General features: G+C 33.5%; 1 long non-coding RNA gene across 1 annotated transcript in view; it reads right to left on the bottom strand.

The window, feature by feature from the left end:
* Positions 1 to 12885, bottom strand: part of LOC138917845 (uncharacterized) — a 32818-nt gene extending 19933 nt beyond the window's left edge. The window contains exons 1-2 of the long non-coding RNA XR_011426406.1: positions 12471 to 12885; positions 10323 to 10416 (exon numbers count right to left, since the gene is read on the bottom strand). This is a non-coding gene — a long non-coding RNA (uncharacterized lncRNA). The remainder of the gene's footprint in view (positions 1 to 10322; positions 10417 to 12470) is intronic.
* Between the last annotated feature and the right edge of the window lie 1332 nt (positions 12886 to 14217).

Genomic DNA, 14217 nt, shown 5'->3' with positions numbered 1-14217 from the left:
CTTTTAGATATGACACCAAAAACACAATCCATAAAAGAACAAATTGATGAATAGGGATTCATCAGAATTAAAATACGTCTGCTCTTCAAAAGACAATTAAGATTTTCACCAAGGGTGCCAAGACTATTCAACAGGGAGAGAATAGTCTTTTCCACAAATGGTGCTGGAACAATTGGATATTGACATGCAAAAGAATTAAGTTGGACTCTTACCTCACACCGTATAAAAAATTACTCAAAATAGGTCATCGACCTACATGTAAGAGCTAAAACTATAAAACTCTTAGAACAAAACATAGGAGTAAATACTTAGGCAATAGTTTCTTAGATGTGACACAAAAATTACATGACGAAAACCAGGTAATTTGAATTTCATCAAAATTAAAAACTTTAAGGTTTAAATTAGCCTTTCACATTGTCAAAGGATGTCATTAAAAAAAAAACCCCCACAGACTGGGAGAAAAATTTTGCAAGTCACATGTTCATTAAGGACTCGTATCCAGAATATATAAATTACCCTCAAATCTCAACCTCAAGACATAAAACAATGCAATCAAAAAAGGGAGCAGTCAAAAGATTTGAACAGCCAATCTATCAAGAAGATATATAGATGGCATATAAGCACATGAAAAGATCATCATCATTAGTCATTAGGGAAATGAAAATTAGAACAACAATGAGATTCCACTACACACATATTAGAATGATTGAATTAAAAGGACTGATTATGTCAAGTATTAGCAATATCTGGAGGGACTAGACCTCTCCTATGTTGCTGATGGCAATGTAAAATGGTAAAAACGGTTTAGAAAATGGTTTTCTGATTTATATAAAACTGGAAAATGCAAACTAATGTATTGTGGCAGAAAAGCAGATCGGTGACTGCTTGGGGCTGAGAGGAGAAGGGAAGGATGGATGGGAGGGATTACAAAGCAGAGAACTTTTGGGGATGATGGGCATGTTTACTCTTTGATTTTGGTGATGTTTTCATAGCTGTAAAACTTATTAAACTTATAAAATTGTACACTTTATGCAGAACTTCTTGTATGTCAGTTATCCCTCGAAGCTGTTTATTAAAAATAAAGTTAGTGGGCCAGCCCAGTGGTGCAGACTTTAAGTTCACATGTTCTGCTTCAGCGGCCTGAGGTTCACAGGTTCGGATCCCTGGTGTGGACCTAGGCACCACTTGTCAAGCCATGCTGTGGTGGGCGTCCCACATATAAAGTAGAGGAAGAGGGGCACGGATGTTAGCTCAGGGCCAGTCTTCCTCAGCAAAAAAGAGGAGGATTGGTGGTACATGTTAGCTCAGGGCTAATCTTCTTCAAAAAAATAAATAAAGTTAGTTGTATTCGTACACTCATGTTGGTAGCAGCATTATTCACAAAAGCTAAAACATAGAAGCAACCTAAGTGTCCAAGAACAGATGAACTGATAAGTACAATGTGGTGTATACATACAATGGAATGTTATTCAGCTTCAAAAAGGAAGGAAATTCTGACATATGCTACAACATGGGTGAATGTTGAGGACGTTATACTAAATGAAACAGATCATTCACAAAAAGCCAAATACTGTATGATTCCACTTATATGAAATTCTCAAAATCATAGAGACAGAATGGTGGTTGCCAGGGGCTGGGGGTAAGGGGAAACGGGAAGTTATTGTTTAATGGGTTTAGAGTTGTAGTTTTTACAAGATGAAAAGAGTTCTGGAGATGGATGATGGTGATGTTTGCACAACATTATGAATGTTTTTAATATCACTGAACTTACCACTTAAAAGTGTTAAAGATGATAAATTTTGTGTTATGTGTAATTTACCACGAGAAAAAGATTGATATACAGTCATGCTCCACATAACCATGTTTCCTTCAATAACAGACCACATGTACAACAGCATCCCGTAAGATTAGTACCGTATAGCCTACGTGTGTAGTAGGCTATATCATCTAGTTTTGTGTAAGTACACTCTCTGATGTTCGTACAATGCCAAAATCGTCTAACACCACCCTTCTCAGAACATATCCCCATCGTTAAGTGACACGACTGTACTTCCCATTTGGCCTCATAGAACATTAAGAAGATATACTCAAGAGTTGAAATTAGATAAAATTAATAATTATTATTTCATCATGGACATTAAGTGAAATTCCTTTTGTTTTATTTTTTTAACTGCAAGTGTGTGGCAGTGATGAATACAATGCCTACTAGTACATTTTGTTGCGATTCGCTTGATTGGTACCACACTGCTAGTAGTTTTACCTACCATTGCTTTTGAACCACTAGTGTAAATGTCAACACAGTGAAAAAAGAAATAATGTCTTAGTACTATTAGGGAAACAGTTTTTTAACAGACCCTTTGAAAAGATCTCTTGGGGACCCCACAGGATCTGAAAACTACACTTTGAGAAACATTACTTTAGAGATTACTATGCAACAATTAGAAGCAACAGAATTACATTCAGCAATATGAATAGATATTAACGGTCCCAGGAGGTTGGGGGGGGAGGGGTGCAGTAGAAAAAGATCTATTATAGGACACCATATGGCTGCATTAAAAATATAGGCAATATGTAAATCAAACTATCATGCTATATGCCTTAAACTTATATAGTGATGTATGTCAATTATTTCTCAACAAAACTTGGGGGAAAAAGGTAATAGGAAAAATATATATGTACATAAAGAACAATTGTTAAAAGAACGATTAAAGGATACATATCAAACACCTATGATGGTTGTGATGGGGTTGAGAAACCTCATTTCTTTTCAACAAAGGCAATTGCTAGGTTAATTTTTATATTTTTTAATATATAAGGCCAATTCTAGGTTTTTGCATTACTGTCTAAAGAGTGTTGAAATAATTTTAGTAATTCTTAAATATTGATGAAAATCTAGCAATGGAAAAGTACATTTAAGAACAAAAAAATCAAGAAGTGGCAAGAAGTGAGCCATGAAAATATGAGTCAAAATGCAAAATTCTAACTACAAAATTCTAAAATTTTTTTCTTACTCTTGTCTTGGGTAGTAAAATGAAATCTAATGGTTTTTATTCCTGTTGTTTGTCGTTTTTATTGTTTTCAAATGTGAGAGACCTTTTTGCTCAGTTCATTCTTTTTGAGTCCAGCCCCAGAATCTATTCCTTTATAGCATCCACCTGAACTTCCTTTCGGGGAAGAGCTTTGTCTGGTGTCGGCTATTCTGAACTGTCATTGTTTGTCTCATCATGGGAGCCTGAGTGGAGAAACTCTAGAATGTCTCTCTTTACTTGATACCATAGTTCTTATTTGCACAAAACTGTCATTGATGGTGGGTGAAGGGTTAGTTCTTTTTCTCATTACTCGTCTTCAATCCGCATCTCGAGAAAGGGAACACTCAGAGATCTGGGAGTTTCCTCACAGCTAATACAAAGCTTTCAAAGAATATGCCCCTTATAACTGTCTGATGATTGAATAAATCCTTTCCTCTAATCCTTTCTTTAGTAAGAAGTCTGAGTCCATTAATTTCTTACTCATAGATGTTTCCATTTTCTAATATTTTTTATGTCTTTTCTTACTTCCATGAACAGTCTTGCAATGTTAAGTCCTTTGATGGAACACCTAGATGGAACTAGCATCAGCCATAAATATTAGAGTCCTAAGTACACAAGGCAGACTTAGTAGGTTGACAGGAGTGGGGAACATTTGAGTAACTATTTGTCAGATACCTCTGCTACGTACTTTGCAAGTTTAATGTCATTTAATTGTCACAGCTGCCCAGTGGCATTATTACCAGGTTAGAAATGAAGAGACTGGGGCTCAGTTTTACCATCCTGAGCCATACTCAGTTTTAAGACCAGTTCAGGCTGACTCCAAACTGCATGCTCTTTCCACAGTCATTATTTTCTACTTCATATATTCCATGGTCACTGTTACTATTCTTTGAAAATTCATCCATTCTTTTGCTATGATTGGTTTATGGTGCTGTACAGGGCTTCTTTTTTGTTCTCCAATACAACTGGACTCCTATATTAAAAGGATGAGAATTTTGAATGTTTAATAGAAAACATTTCCTTCTTTGGTATGAAGAATTTAGTAGTGTCTTCTAAATGCAGATATAGACAACATGGTTTAAGTGCTGAAGATATCCTGGGCCATTTATTATATCTCCAAGCCTGGGAGAACTCTATAAGACAGAGTGAAACAGATGCAGAGAACTCCCTGACACTATTTAGTCACCTCAGATTTCTTTGTGGTTTAGTACCGTTTCAGCTGTTCAGTCTCCCAAAAGACGTACAAGAAACAGAAAATGCTGAGGGAGGAAAGATGAAAATAAGCTTTAAAATAAAGGGTGCTTTCATAAGACATTTAAGAATATTTAAAAATAAAATTTAGTCTTAAATATACCAACTAATTACTTGCCAGACTGTCTAGCTTTGTAATTGTTTTTGCTTTTATCAAGCAGTATTTAAAATAAACGCAGGGAAAAGAAATAAGGGGCCTAATAAAATATGTGAAATATTTGAGTAAATATATTAAATTTAGAGGAAAATATACATTTTAATGTGCACTTTATAGCTTTAAGATATGAGACATGCAAATCATTGTCTCTCTATCCCAATACACAAAGAGGGAAATTTAAGCCATGGGGACACTCGTGCTTTAAACGCTTGGGAAGAGAACCTCCACATCTCTAAGCTGTAATTATTTCCAAAACAGTTGAAATGATGTTTCCAGAACTTGGCAATGATTTACTCAGAAAGGGAAGCACAGTAGTAGGCTCTGTAGACAGTACCACCACTTGTGAATATGTCCTTTACTGATGAGCTTGTTCGAATAGTTCATCAATCTGCTAATCCTCTGCTTAAGATTTCAGCTGACAATGATATTTTTCCATAATGTGTGGTGGTACACTTAAAGACTCAAAGGTTTGTTTTAATAAATTACATCTTTTAGTTGGTTCTGCCAGTGCACTTTTTGTGATGTTGAAAGTGTTATTAGTGACAGACAAAAAAAGCATATTTTTTAGGGGTGGGGAGTTGAGGAAGGATAGCTTGCTTTCATTTATTACAAAATGTAGAAAAAAAATTACCAGGTAGAAGCACTCAACCAGTTATTGGAATACTTCTATGTATTTTTAAAGCAAAAGTAAATAGACAGATAGACAAAATATTAACTGATTTTTTAGTCTTAAATTTTAATTTTGTGAATTGTCACCTATACATGAAACAAAATCTAATTTGTTATTATTTCTGCTTCCATTACAGGCTTATTCTATTTTCTTAGGTATATTCTTAGTATTTTCCTGCCTCAGAATTCTAATATGCACAAAGGGAATTATATTTATTGTTCACTTAATTAGTTCTTTCATTTGTGCCTCACATTTCAGGATCATTTTTAAAAACAGCGAATTCCAAACACTTATTGGGCACTGGCCTAAGCATTTTACATGCATTGTGTGAGAAGGGTATTGCCCCATTTTGTAGATAAGGAAATACATAAACATAAACATAGGAAACATAAAGTGGTTAACTTGTTCAAGATCACATGGCTAATAAGAGATAGAGCCAGAATTCAAACCAGTCTGGCACAAGTGCTCATTCTCTTAACCATTACTCTACTGTTTCCCATGGAAAATGTGACATCCACATCTTGTACGTGAGGCAATTGAGACCCAAATGAGGTTAGGTGACTAGTCAAGGCTGGATTCAAGGCTAGAACCAGTACTAGAACCCAGACCTTCCCAATCTCATTCTACTGAACTTTGCACTGTAATTAATCAAGCCGCAGGTCTGAACCTCTTTTCTGTTTAGAGTTAGGAAATTTAAAAATTGCTTATGTATCTATCAAGTTCTTGAATCTTCATCTGCTAAAGAGTCTATTTTTAAGTATATCTGAGGAAAATATGCAATAAACAATATAATTTGGCTATATTCAAAAGCATGAAATATAACTTCTATGTTCCCAAACATTATCTAAAATAAAAAATAGTGGGCTTTTTTTATGGGCTTCTTTTTACTCTTGTATATTTTAATAAAATTATGTTACTTTTAGTGAGCCCATGACTACAATTTTTTCTTCAGTTTTTCATAACAATTCTATTGGCACACTTTATTTAATGAAATTTCCTATACTTACCTAAAATTGTGAATAAGATGTAATAAAAACTCAAGAAGTTTCCTGCTGAATTATATTTTCAGAATGATTTACTTTTAAAATCAACAAACATTTATTAAAAACTTTGCATGGTCAAAAATATTTGGAGTATTTTGAATTTTTGGTAGTTTGACTATGATATCTCCAAGCTTAGTTTTCTTCATATTTATCTTGTTTCTGATTCATTGAGATGCTTGGGTTGTAAATTTATGTCTTTCACTAAATTTGGACAGGTTTTGGTCAGTATTTTTTCACTTTTTTTTTGCCTCATTCCCTTTCATTTTCTTCTGCAACCCCAATTACCCCTTTGATATTGTACTACAAGTATTTGAGGCTCTTTATATGTTGTTTCCATCTTTTTTCTCTCTCTTCTTCAGACTGAATAATTTTTATTGATCTAACTTCAGGTTAACTGAATTTTTTCACTGTCATCTTCATGTAACTATTTAATCCATCATATGGATTTTAAAAGTTTCAGATATTTTATTTTTTAGTTCTAAAATTTTCATTTGGTTCTTTTTATATAGTTTCTCTGCTAATTTTCTTATCATTTTATTCACTGCGAGCATATTTTCACTTATACCATTGAGCACAGTTTTAAAAGTTGCTTTAGAATCCTTGTCTTATTATCCTAACATACTAGATCATCTTAGAACTAGCTTCTGCTGATTATCTTTCCACTGGAGATGAGGTCACTCAGTTCCTGGCTCTTCATACATCAAATAATTTTGGGTTGTATCCTGGACACTGTGTTGATTATGTTGTAGAGATTCTGAATTTGGTTATATTTCTCTGAAGAGTCTTGATGGTTTTTTTTTTGAGCTGGCAATTTGGTTAGACTCAAACAGCAAGCTTTGCCTTGCCTCAGGTGGGTAGCAGCTCAGATTTCAATTTACACTCTTTTCACTCAGCTTAGCACATGTGTGGTTCAAGAGTCAGCCAGAGTTTAGAGCAGAGTTTTTACACAGAATTTCAGATTTGCTTTATCTGGCTGTCTCCTTTCTGATATTTTCTCTCTGGCAACTCTGCATGCCTTGGCTCCTTCCCTGACTTCCTCTCGACAGAAAGATGACAAACATTCTCTCAGCATTTTAGCCACTTTGCACTTTTCCACAACTATGTTTGACCTCAAAGTGAAGCCTGAAATAGAGAAAATTCACCTTCTGAAGATTGTTGCCTCCCGCTTTTTGTTTCGCTCTAAACTCTGTCTGCTTTTGTTGATGCTTTAGAGCCCTTAGATGGTTGAACTTTTAATTTTGTTCAGAGTTTTTAGTCGTTACCTATGAGGAATGAGGAGACAGTCTGTTTGTTAGGAGCTTTCTTTATATTAGAGAAGAATTGCCAATTTTAAATATTTTGGGGGCAGGCCTGGTGGTGCAGTGGTTGAGTTCACACATTCCACTTCAGTGGCCTGGGGTTCTCTGGTTCGGATCCTGGGTGCAGACTTAGGCACCACTTGTTCAAGTCATGCTGTGGCAGCATCCCACATATAAAGTAGAGAAAGATGGGCATGGATGTTAGCTTAGGGCCAGTCTTCCTCAGCAAAAAGAGGAGGATTGGCAGCAGATGTTAGCTCAGGACTAATCTTCCTCTAAATAAACAAATAAATAAATATTTTGAATAAAAAGAAATAATCTATAAATTTTGCTCATGAGATGCTCTCAATCTCATATGTTTATGGGCATAAACATATCATATTTCACCAGGTCCAAAACAACATAAAACATCTAGATACAGAAATCCATATTTTAGTTTCTAAACTATGTAGGATACCAAAGTTCTACTCCTGGTTTTGTCACTAATTAGTTGCTTAAATAAATTTCTCTGGATATCTGTTTACTGACTATGAAAATGGAGGGATTAAGTTAGATATCTAAGATCTTCTCAAGGTTCTATGTTTCTAAAGGAAGTAAGTTCATCCCACATAGGATATACAGTTTTCTGTTTGTGTGTTTGTTTTTTGTTTGTGTTCAAAATATAGTATCAGTATATTTTGAAAATCATAATGCTTCAATTAAATACCAAAGTTTTAATTAGGAGGTTTTAGTTATATAACGTCATATAATAAACAATTCCTGGAATAGGTAATTAATATCAGATAGTATTTAGAATACATAATGGATGATTGTCATTTACAGGAATTATGTGGATTATTCTTTTATAGAGATCCTTTTTGTTAAAATAATCACTTCCTAACTTGACTTGTATAAATGTATATTTCCACAAAAAGACTGATGACAGATACATGCTTTATGTTAGAAATATTAGAATTAATGATATAATTTATTGTCATGATTTGAGGTAGCAATAACTTATAAGCTTTGTTGTATAAGATTATTGGCTTTTACAGGTAGATAACTGTTGTTGAATAAAGTACTTATATCATTTTAATTAATTAATACGAATATAAAAAAGAACTCAACATTTTCAGTCTTTTACCCAGCTAAAAAGAGGTTATGCAGACAATACAAATCATTTAAAATACATTCTAAATTAAATTACGACTTGTCTTGTTTCATTATTGCTTAATTTGCTAGTATTTTCTTATGCCCTCATTTTCAATTCTATGCTGATGTTACAATTCTTGATGTGAGCAGACTAGTCACTGATTTACTTAAATGTAATGTAATTCCCTCTTTATACAAATCAGTCTATTTAAATATGTAGATTTTGAATTATCTTTGGAGTGGAGGCTTTTGTTTTTATTCTTGTAGCTCTCAACTACTCCAACGCGTAATAAATTCAGCTTCTTTTAAAAAATGAGTAAATTTTTGATGTCAAGATAGTTGTAGCAGAGTATGGTAGCAGTTTTTTATGTGTCTGTTTTTCTAATTGATCTGTTATGTATAATCTTCTTTGGGTTATGTTCACTGTTTTAACACTACCTATGATTAGCTCCTTAATTTTTTTCTCATAAAGTACCTAAGAAATATATGTGAAAGTTGAAGTCCTAAAAATTTAACAGTCAACTCAAAAAGAGGTTCTGTTTCCTAATTTTAAAATTATCTAAACCCACTAATCTAAGCACATTAAATATTCAGTTTTTCACTCAATTTTGTAAAATATGGGTAAAATATATCAAAATATTCAAATAACGGCAAAATCACCATTGTATAAAGATGGTAATACTAACAAAACAGAACTGTAGGCTTTCATGAGGTGCATAAGTGTAATTTTAATGAGTGTGGCATATGAAAAGAGGTTTAAGAACTGTTGATGTGTGGCATTTAAAATTTTAAGTTTAAAGCTATATCCTGCAAATAGGTTTGTTTTCAAAATAGTCGAAAATAGTTTAATGAAATTAAACATTTTACCCTATTCTTTAAATTTTCATTATAATCCATGCTTTAGGTATAGCTTGATCCAAGTGCTCAAATGATGTCTTGGGGTCCATCTGTCTGTCACTCTATGTCTCTCTCTCACCTCTGTGTCCCTCTCTGTCAACTTCACATAGTAAGAAAAATGGATCCTAACATTTCTACTTCTATCTGGTTTTAAATCTTAATCTCTACAAGGATCCAGGCCCCCTTTCTCTCCAAGTTTCCATTGCAATCACTGAAAAAGAGCTCTGATTATCACTGCTTGATCAATGCAATTTTTGGAGCAGGTAAATTGCCCCTTAATTGACAATTTTACCAGAATTATGTGATATACAAGAGATGCAGTTTCCAAAAGGAAAAGATGTGGGGCAGACAAAAAAGTAAGACATTTTATTTTCTTGAGTTGGCCATTGTCCCCACTCAAAAAATGCTGTTTATCATTATTCTAGACTTACTGTCCTTTGTTTTCTGAGATAGAAAGAAATAATACAGTTCCTTTCAACACCAGACAACTATATAATGTCAAAAACACGTTTGCCTCTTTTGAAAATGTTGGATGTAGTCTTTATATTTGAGAGAAGACAGAATACTTCTGATGAAAGGGGTGGATTACCTTAGGAAAGTATTATTGAAATCTCACATAACTCTCATTTTTGGTTCCAAGTTGGATATATTCCACATCAAAGAGAGCCAAATACTTTAAGCAAGTTATGGGATAAAACATAGGAACATTTCTATGTGTCTGAAAAAACCTCTAAAATTGATGAAGTAAGCTTAAAATAACAACAAATAATCAATTCAAATGGTGTTATGTGACAGCCAGAAATTATTTAAATGTGCCCAGTGAAGGTTCGCATACAGAACATCTACCTTTCTTCTGCCGTGACAATCTGGTAATCCGTCTACACCATCTTCACTTCTCTGAAGCCAGGCTCCTCATCAAGCTTCTGCTTCTGTGCTGTGTCTGGAAGTATAAATACATGAGTCCTAATATTACTTTGTGAACCAAGTTGAAAAAGTCATCCTAAAAACTTAACCACAGAAATCTTGGGTTTGAAACATATTCATCATTTAGTTAAAAGAGGACAAACTAAATATTGTCCTACTATTCTGCTTTAGGTAACTACGTTATAGAGGGAATATGTGAGCAAAAACCTCCAAAGACCTACAGATAAAATTTACCCAGTATTGAAAATGTTTCTCCACATAGTTAAGCATTGTCTAATATTAGAATCTTATATTAGAATTGTTAACTAATTGAGTGATTTAAAATATAAGCTTTGAATTATTCCAGAGAGTAAAGAACTGCCTACTTAACCCATATAATCATGAGAGATAATAAGTGGTAAGTTCATAATTTTTAGGTGTGGGGTTGTATGCATCAAAAGATAACCAAAATAACTGATGAGTTCTTTTTATCCTTTACAAATTTTATTTCTCTCATTCATACATTTTTTTTAAAGATTTTATTTTTCCTTTTTCTCCCCAAAGCCCCCCAGTACATAGTTGTGTATTTGTAGTTGTGGGTCCTTCTAGTTGTGGCATGTGGGATGCTGCCTCAGCATGGCTTGTTGAGCAGTGCCATATCCACGCCCAGGATCCAAACCGGCGAAATCCCATGCCACTGAAGGGGAGCCCGCGAACTTAACCACTCCGCCACGGGCCGGCCCCATCATTCATACATTTTTGTTTGTAATGGCTAGTACCTGCAAGAAAATTGTTAAGTAATTGTGGTCATTGTGGGTATCCTGTCTTATTTCTGATTTTAATCATGGTGCTTCTAGTATTTTATTAACAACTATGTTTAAGGCTTTTAGAATGAGATACATATCCTGTAATAATTTTTATTGTATTTATCCTATTATTTACCTTAATTTTTTTTAAAAAAACAAGGATTGCAGGTTTTAAAAAAATGTCTTATTATCATGCTTAATGGAGATGACTATGGCAGATACTATTTGATATTCCCCCAATAGCTATTCTCCCTTTCTTCATTTACTAATAAAATTTTCTAATTTGGGGTGGGTCCATAAGCTTCCCAACAAGAGGGTGCCACTATGTCATTTCTTAACTGCTTGTGCTCAATCTATTTCAGAGAGAGAAGTAAACTTTTATTTTGTTTAAGCTACTATTATTTGGAGTACTTTTTTACAGCAAGTAAACTTGCTGCCTAATTAATAAAGTGACCATCTGAGTTTTCTCTGTTGCTTTTCTGTTTCACTTTTATGTCTGTATTATTAGGTTTCTTAATATTAAGCCATTCTTGTAGAACCAGAATAATCCAACCCCACTCAGTCATATTCTTGTACTATTCTTGGAATGTGCTGATGGATTCTGTTTGCTAATATTTTGTCTGAGATTTTTTTCAGGGAAATTGGCTACTAGTTTTCCTTTTTTTGTGTGAAATGTATTTTATACATTGGTATCAATGACATGACTATTTTATAAAAAGGATTTAGAAGATTTCCTTTTTTTGCTATATTCTAGAATAATTTCATATATTGGATTATATATTCCTTATAGAACTAATTTTTGAAACCCTCACAGTCTGGTATTACTGGAGGAATAGCTATTTGATAATTTTATTTATCCTATGGTAATTGGTCATTCAGATTTTCCGTCTCTTCTCAGATAATTTTAGGAAAATTCATGAAAAGATAATTGACTATCTCAAGCTAAATAGTAACACGGTATTGTGAAGATTGTAAAATATGTAGAATTAAACATAATTCAACAATTTATAAACTATGAAAGAGAGGAAATGTAAATATACTGTTGTAAGTTTCTTACAATATACTTAAGTGATGCAAAGTTATTTAAGTAAAAGGTGATAATAAAGATATATATCGGAAAACCTAGAGGAACAACTAAAAACAAAAAAAGAGTAAAACTAAGAAGGCAATAGTGGAGGTGATTAACATCATTAAAATATTCAGTTAATCTAAAAGAAGGCAGGTAAAGAAAAAAACACAGAACAAAAGACACAAATAGCGCACAACTAACAAAATATTTTCTTACCTGCTCTTACGGAAGCTGCCTCTTCCTCTAGTTCTCTGCCAAAGTTCGTGAAGCAAGTTGTGTGCCCTGCCTCTCCTTAGCGGAACTTGTCAGTTTTTAAAATTCGGTTCAATAGATTGCTTGTAACCTCAGCTCTCTGAGAGGTTCCAGAAAGAGTTTTTGTTTTTTTTTCTTAGATTATCCAGCTGTATCTCATTTTTAGGATGGGAGAAACATTCTCTTGTGATTTCTTATATCCTAAAGAGAAGTGGGACTCTTTTTCAACAATTTCTGTCTTTTGAATAACGTGCCCAAGTTATTTAGCATGGAAATTAATAAAAGAAATTTTAACTAAATTGGAGTCGGGAAGGCCTGTAAGGGGAGCACTCTTGCCCTATCACACATGGTCAGTTACAGAGAGGGCTGCATCTTTGACAGGAAGTGAAAGTACTGCTGAACCAAGACTTCTCTCCCCACCCAGCAACAGCTCAGCCAATGAGAAGTCGTTGCCGCCCAGAACTGCTCCTTTCCCCCAATGGATCCCCATTTAGAATGGCCCCTCCCTACTCCCCTTTTTTCTCTACAAAAGCATCTCTCTCCTTTCTTTTCTGAATTTGCCTATGGTTTGCCATAGCGTGCACATCATGAACTGTGATTCTTTTGGCTATTCCCAAATAAATTAATTTTGAGATAAAATAGGCAAATTTGCTTTTTAAGTTGGCATTGGTATACAGGCATTCATAACTATTATATTTTCTTTTTTAAATTTTACCATCTGGTTTTATAAGTAAACTCCTTTGTCTCATTTAGTGATTTGGAGGCTGGATTCAATCTTTGCTGATATTAAAATTGTGACCTTCACTGTTTGGTTACTTGTATTTTCTTAGGAAATTTTTCTCATCCTTCTCTTTTCCCTTCTGAATCAGTTTGTTTCAAGTACAGTATTTTTTCTACACTATAGAGTTAGGTTTCACTTTCTCTTAAAGAATGAGTCAACATATTTATTATGATGATAAACATATTTGGTCTTAGTCATATTATTTTATGTTTTGCTTTTTGTTTTTATACATGTTAAAAATCTTTCAAATGTAGAATTTTTCCCTCCCATCTGCATATTTATTCATTTCTTCTGGTAATTAGGAAATTTATATTTTTGTTCTAATGAATACCTTTCTAATAAGAACATCATGTAATTCCTTAATCTTCTATTTCCCTATTTCTTTAAACATACCTAAGTTGTTATCATAAGTAATGATAAATTTACATTTCCTTTTTTCTTCTCTGTTCCTTCTCCTCTATCATTTGATTTTTAATTATATTATATTTCATGCTATTAACCTCTATATATGTAATTATATCTGTATTAATGATTTGTTAGCTTTTAGTGATGTCCTTTCAACTACAGCTATTAAAGATGAGAGAATTGAAAAATTTACACTACTTCTGACCTTTGGCCCTGCGTTTCCATCTTTTGTTAGTCGTATTAATTTCACTCTTTTGTAACTCAAATCTTACATCTTTTCTTAATTTTCAATGTTAAAGAATCAATGCTCAACATCAATCATTTTTTTCTACAGTTTTTCTTATTCTAGTAGATTACACAGGATGGACCCATGGGAATAATATTTTCTGAGCTCTTATAGTTTTAGTATTTCCTGAGTTCTTGCATATTGCTTTATTTTTTAAAATCATAGTTTGGCTAGGTATAAAATTTTTAGTGCCCTCCCTGCTTCATTTTCTTTTCTTGAGGATGTTGTAGAATTCCTCT

This window comes from Equus caballus, chromosome 15, assembly GCF_041296265.1.
Source record: "Equus caballus isolate H_3958 breed thoroughbred chromosome 15, TB-T2T, whole genome shotgun sequence".
In the NCBI taxonomy this organism is placed as follows: domain Eukaryota; kingdom Metazoa; phylum Chordata; class Mammalia; order Perissodactyla; family Equidae; genus Equus; species Equus caballus.
Note: the sequence above shows the minus strand (reverse complement) of the source record. Positions and strands in the feature narration are given on the sequence as shown.